Here is a 6766-nt window from a genome sequence, read left to right on the forward strand (position 1 = left end):
TGGTAGACTCCTGGATCTAACCAATGGTCATCAGCCTCTCAGGTACCGCAATACCTGGTACTACCACAACCTGCAACTTTAAAACTGGCTATGTATGCTTAGTAATCCTGAGGCCAATAACTTGACATCTTTCACAGGCACCTTCAATTTCCCTCATTAAAGAAAACCCATATTTTCTGCCATTCTCTGATAAAATGATTAATCTGGAAACCAGAGATGTGAATTTTTTAAATACTTTGAAGGAATGAAGAAAGCAAAATCTGCACTTAGAATCATAGAATGACAGACTTCCGGTGATGGCCATGGATTGAGCAGTCACACATATGGTGGCTCCCATTCAAGGTGGTATTTTCCAGTCCTTTCGCCATCTGAAGGCCAAACGTTTGGATGGAAAGAGGTGCAGGAGAACCTGGAGAAGGTGTAATTCCTCTGATGTGGCTGGTGGATAGATCCACGAACTGGCAGTGGGACGAGAGAAAAGGAGCTGTTAGAACAGGAGAGTCTTCATGGTGCGCCTCAGGTAAAGATGGTGGAGGGCAAAGGGCCCGTTCTGCCCGCCCAGTGGTCAATTGGTGGAATTTCTGAATGCTAAGTTCAGCCAGCAGAGGAAGGAAACCTGGGAGGACCAGGCCAACGTGGTGGAGCCGGTTAAAGCAGGTATCGAGAGAGTGAAGCAGAGGCTGGAGTCCCAGTGCCTGGCGATCCAGAAAGTGGAGAAGACGGTGGGAAAGCACGAGGAGCAGTTGGCCTCATTGGTGGCCGAGGTGGGGGTGATGGGGGAGACCCAAAAGAGGCTGAAGGAGAAGGTGGAGGATCTGGAGAACCACTACAGAAGGCAGAATTTGAGGATTGTGGGGATGCCCGAAGGCATCGAAGATCTGGAGGTCGACACATATGTGGCCAAAATGCTGGAGCTGTTGATGGGGGAGGGAGCCTTTGACCGGCCCCTGGAGGTCTCACAGGGCGCTGATGTGGAGGCCGCAAGTGGCTGAGCTGTCAAGGGCGATGGTGGTGGTGGTGGTGCGGTTGCACCACTTTCTGGATAAAGACAAGATTCTTCGGTGGGCAAGGCAGATGAGGAAGTGTACCTGGGAAGGGAACGAGTTGTCGGTGTATCAAGATGTGTGGGCAGAACTGGTGAAGAGGAGGATCAGGTTTAATCGGATCAAGGCTGCCTTCTTCTAGAAGGGGTAAATTTTGGAGTGCTGCACTGCCTCTGGATAACTTTCAAGAAGAGTGAATATTATTTTGCCACACCAGAAGAGGCGCTGGAATTCATGAGGGACAATGGACTGGCAGGAGAAGGAGGCCATTGAACTTTAGAGGAGTTTGTGAGGAGTTTTTTTTTCTTTATTCTCGGGAAACTTTTCCCGTTGGAATGTTCTTTTGGTTTTGATGGCGGGGTGTTTGGAGGGCTGGTTCTTCCGTTGGAGGAATATCAAGGGTGAGTGCACCGTTTATTTTTTTGGGGAGAGTCTAGACGGTGGGGGAGAGGGGGATTGGGGGGTAGGGGGTTCGGAGGCCTTGGGCGGGGGCCACCATGCTAGCTGGCCGGGCTAGTTAACGGAGTGTAGTGGGGGGTTGTCGGGAGGTAGGCATAGGGGGGAGGATGGGGTTTTTATTTGGGGGTGGGGGGGGAGGGGGGGTGGGGGGGAAGGTTGCTGACAAGGGTGTTGTTGCTGTGGCACAGCTGGAAAGGGAGTGATGACGGTGGACATCCCAGGGTGGGCCGGGAGGGTCGCATGACACGGGCCAGAGTCAGTCCCAAAAAGGGATATGGTTGATCGGCAGGGGAGGGGGCAGGGAGCTGCCCTGACCAAACTTGTCATGTGGAACATGTGGGGGCTGAATGGGAGGGTCAAGTGGTCATGTGTTCGCGCACCTGAGGAGTCTGATGACAGACCTGGCCTTTTTGCAAGAGATGCACTTCAAGATACGGCATCAGGGCAGCACGATGGCATAGTGGTTAGCACTGCTGCCTCACGGCGCCACCGCCCCAGGTTCGATCCCGGCTCTGGGTCACTGTCATAAGCGGATGACATTCAAGTTGGGGAGCATCATGGCAGATCCAGGGGGAGGTTCATGACGGTGAGTGGGATGGGCTTGGGAAGGGCGGGGGGGGAGAGAGATTTTTAATATGGTTATAGAACCAAGTTTGAACCGGTCGAGCCCAAGGTCGGGAAAGGTGTCGGCAGTGGCGAAGGAGCTGAAGGGGTTTATGGAGCATATCGGGGGGTGGACCCACGGAGGTTCGGGAGATTGAGGGTGAAGGCATTTATTTCCATGTGCACTAGGTGTACTCCTGGATTGACTTTTTGCGATGGACAAGATGTTGGTAGGGGTGGTTGATTCGGAATATTCGGCGATTGTGGTCTATGTCCACATTCTGCACTGGGTTGATTGGCAAGTGGACCGGGTGGAGGGGGGGGGGGGGGCAGCACCCACAATGGAGGCTGGATGTGGGGTTGTTGAGGTGGTGTGCGATACATGAGGTTCAACGACATGGGGGAGGTCAGGGCCGCCACGCTGCGTGAGGATTCCAGGCGGTGGTTCGGGGGAGTTTATTTCAATTCGAGTGCATAGGCAGTAGGCGGAATGGGCAGAGATGGCAAGGCTGGTGGAAGAGATTCTGAGAGTGGACAGGAGATATTTGGAGGCCCCAGAGGTGGGGCTGCCAAAGGCGAGGCAGAGGCTCCAGATGGAGTTCAGATTAGTGTCCACGGGGAAGGCGGTGGGGCAGCTGCGGAGGGCCAGAGGGGCAGTATATGAGAATGGAGACGCACCAGTTGAGGAAGCACGGGGCGGTGAAGGAGATTCGCAGAGTAAAGGACGGGATGGGAAGGGTGGTGTTGGACCCAGTGGGGGTGGAGGGGGTGTTTTTTACAGGAGATTATATCAGTCGGAGCCCCTGGCCGGGGGTGGAAGGAATGCAGCAGTTCCGGATGGGTTGCAGTTTCCCAGGGTGGACGAGATGGTGCAGGGATTGGGTGCCCCAATCGTGTTGAGGGAGGTGATGGAGAGTATGGGGGCGATGCAGACAGGGAAGACCCCAGGTCTGGATGGGTTCCCAGTGGAGTTTTGGGGGGAGACCTGGGGCCACTGCTGAACAGGGCACACAATGGGGCTAGGGAGAGGGGGGAACTCCCACCTACACTAGCGCCAGGCATCCATCTCTTTGATATTGAAAAAGGACAAGGAACCTCTTTTATTATATTCCTGTATTATCTTGATATATTACAGAGTGTAATATGTGTTGCTCAAACCTTGGTTACTGACGAGCAGGGGCGGATCTACTATGAAACTAATGAAGCTTAAGCTTCAGGGCCCCAAATCCCGGAGGGGCCCCAGAAGCGACTTTAGTCCACAATGCTTAAAAATTTTGGGTCTACTGTATGAGAAGGGTTTTTTAAAAAAATAATAATATTAATAATATAGTGTAATTCAATACAAAATAATAGTTAAAATAAAATACTACTTACCTATCCAAACCCGTGTATGAAGAATTGATAGAAATCATTGGAAAACATGTGTCATCAGTTCAAAGAATATTTGCACCTTAGGAAATCCCAGCACACAGAAGATGTCACGCCATCTAAAATGCAATGCGCAGAAGTTCTTCAGCTTATTTGTGAGCAAAACCTAATTGAAGTGTTCCCCAATATTACTACTGCTCTTAAGCTGTACTTGACAATGCCTATCACAAGCTGTGAAGCAGAAAGGAATTTTTCAAAGCTAATCTTTATGAAGAACAAATTGCGGCCTACCATGACTGAAGGTGCGCTGAAATTCTTTATGCATATTGTCTCTAGAAAATGGCATTGCAAGGAAGCTCTCCTATGACAAAACTGTACGTGAATATGTTGCTAGAAAAAACAGAGAAAAGAGTATTTTGTAAAATGTGCTTCATGTAGTATGTATTCTTATAGGTGTCTGAAATAAAAGATTATATTGACTGTGGTCTTTTCTATGTTTTCTTTCATCATTCTATGATGCATCATGCATGTATATAACATTTCCCTAATTTTCATCCCCCCATAACTCGAAAACTATAAAGCATAGGAAATTTTTATTCACACCAGTGACTTTGACATGTGAGATAATCCAGTACAGCAATTTTAATCAAAATCTGAGATGTCGTGTTAATTTTTTTAAAAATTTGTGGTGATGTGTCGGGGAACAACCCCATTGAAGAAGATAACAGTGGTTACCCAGACCTCGTTGCTGGTTGCGAAGGGGCCCCCATAACAGTTCAAGCTTCAGGGCCCCAAAAATGTAGGTCCGCCACTGCTGATGAGGTCTTCTAAATCTCGATGAAGAAGACTTGAACTCGTCCAGTAGTAACAAAAGGTTTTTTGAGAAACTGTAACAATAATTGCATGAGTTCTTTACTTTAACATTGATACTAGTGTAGCGCACAATGACTTACGAGAGAGACGAGAAGTGATGAAGTCGATTCAGGCTTTATTCAGCGAGACTTGTCCCTAGCAGCTCAGCAACAGAATGAAGCAGCGGGGAGAAGCTCAGTTTCTTATACTCCGCCTTCAGGGCGGAGCCAGGAGTCGGCAGCCAACCAGGACCCGGGATCTGTCAGCCAATAGCATCACGGCTTCACAGTCCCACATGACCCCTAATACATACCACCACATTCACCCCTTGTTAAAAAGGAACCCGGCGGGGTGGTGGTTCGCATGGTGGTAGGGGTTTACAAGGCTGGCCCTGGAAGGAAAATTTCAGACATGTTACTACAGTTTTAGCCCTACACTGGGCTATGTACAAGTTTGTGAAAACTATTTACAATATTAGCAAAAAAAAATGTTTTGTTACAACAACATTCTTGGTGTCACGCGGATTCCACGAGTCGAGCGGGCGGTCTGGTCTTCCTCATCGATCGCCTCAGCCCCGGTGGTGGTGCAGGTGCTTGTTCAGGCGTTGTCGTCTCCGGGAGCGTTTCGGTGTTTCTTCCTGTTTTACTCCTGGGCGGGCACGGGAGGAGAGGACCGATCCCCCCGGGAAGGGGGCGGTCGTGGGGTGCGCCGGTGGCAGGGAGGGGATGATCGGTGTCGGGGGGGTGTGTGTGTTGTCGGCGGGCGCCAGGTCCCGCAGGGAGACCGTGTCCTGTCGACCGTCGGGGTACGCCACGTAGGCGTACTGCGGGTTCGCGTGGAGAAGGTGAACCCTCTCGACCAACGGGTCCGATTTGTGCGCCCGCACATGTTTCCGGAGCAAGATGGGTCCTGGGGCCGCCAGCCAGGCCGGCAGCGATGTTCCGGAGGAGGACTTCCTGGGGAAGACAAGGAGGCGCTCATGAGGCGTTTGGTTAGTGGTGGTACACAGCAGCGACCGGATGGAGTGGAGAGCATCCGGGAGGACCTCCTGCCACCGGGAAACTGGGAGATCCCTGGACCGTAGGGCCAGTAGGACGGTCTTCCAGACCGTGCCATTCTCCCTCTCTACTTGCCCGTTCCCCCGGGGGTTGTAGCTGGTCGTCCAGCTCGAGGCTATGCCCTTGCTGAGCAGGAACTGGCACAGCTCGTCACTCATGAAGGAGGACCCCCTGTCGCTATGGATATACGTGGGGCAACCGAACAGTGTGAATATGGTGCCAAGGGCTTTAATGACTGTGGCCGCTGTCATGTCGGGGCAGGGGATGGCGTAGGGGAAACGAGAGTACTCGTCCACCATGTTCAGGAAGTATGCGTCGCGGTCAGTGGAGGGGAGGGGCCCTTTGAAATCCAAACTGAGGCGTTCAAAGGGGCGGGAAGCCTTGATCAGGTGCGCTCTATCCGGCCTGAAAAAGTGCGGTTTGCACTCTGCGCAGATGTGGCAGTTCCTGGTGACTGTACGGACCTCTTCCACAGAGTAGGGGAGGGTGCAGGACTTTACGAAATGGTAGAATCGAGTGACCCCCGGGTGGCAGAGGTCCTCGTGGAGGGCTTGGAGGCGGTCTATTTGTGCGTTGGCACATGTGCCGCGGGATAGGGCATCGGACGGCTCATTCAGCATTCTGGGACGGTACAAGATCTCATAGTTGAAGGTGGAGAGCTCGATCCTCCATCTTAAGATCTTGTCATTTTTAATTTTGCCCCGCTGTGCATTATCGAACATGAAGGCTACCGACCGTTGGTCGGTGAGGAGAGTGAATCTCCTGCCGGCCAGGTAATGCCTCCAATGTCGCACAGCTTCCACTATGGCTTGGGCTTCCTTTACCACTGAGGAGTGGCGGATTTCTGAGGCGTGGAGGGTCCGGGAGAAAAAGGCCACGGGTCTGCCCACTTGGTTAAGGGTGGCCGCCAGAGCTACGTCGGATGCGTCGCTCTCGACCTGGAAGGGGAGGGACTAGTCGATGGCATGCATTGTGGCCTTTGCGATATCCGCTTTGATGCGGCTGAAGGCCTGGCGAGCCTCTGTCGACAGAGGGAAGGTCGTGGTCTGTATTAGGGGGCGGGCCTTGTCTGCATACTGGGGGACCCACTGGGCGTAATATGAAAAGAAACCCAGGCAACGTTTCAGGGCTTTGGAGCAGTGGGGGAGGGGAAATTCCATAAGGGGTCGCATGCGTTCGGGGTCGGGGCCTATTATCCCATTGCGCACTACGTATCCCAGGATGGCCAACCTGTTTGTGCTAAAAACGCACTTTTCCTCATTGTATGTGAGGTTCAGGGCGTTAGCGGTCTGGAGGAACTTTTGGAGGTTGGCGTCATGGTCCTGCTGATCGTGGCCGCAGATGGTTACGTTGTCGAGATACGGGAACGTGGCCTGCAACCCG

At 52.2% G+C, this 6766-nt stretch overlaps 1 long non-coding RNA gene across 1 annotated transcript; it reads right to left on the reverse strand.

Annotated features, from left to right (window-relative positions):
• Positions 1 to 368: 368 nt before the first annotated feature.
• LOC140429556 (uncharacterized) lies at positions 369 to 3856 on the reverse strand. Its single transcript, XR_011949122.1, has 3 exons — positions 3765 to 3856; positions 3480 to 3592; positions 369 to 458 (listed from the first exon to the last, which is right to left on the reverse strand). It is a non-coding gene; the product is annotated as an uncharacterized lncRNA (long non-coding RNA).
• Positions 3857 to 6766: the final 2910 nt, after the last annotated feature.

Source organism: Scyliorhinus torazame, chromosome 1, assembly GCF_047496885.1.
Source record: "Scyliorhinus torazame isolate Kashiwa2021f chromosome 1, sScyTor2.1, whole genome shotgun sequence".
Taxonomy (NCBI): domain Eukaryota; kingdom Metazoa; phylum Chordata; class Chondrichthyes; order Carcharhiniformes; family Scyliorhinidae; genus Scyliorhinus; species Scyliorhinus torazame.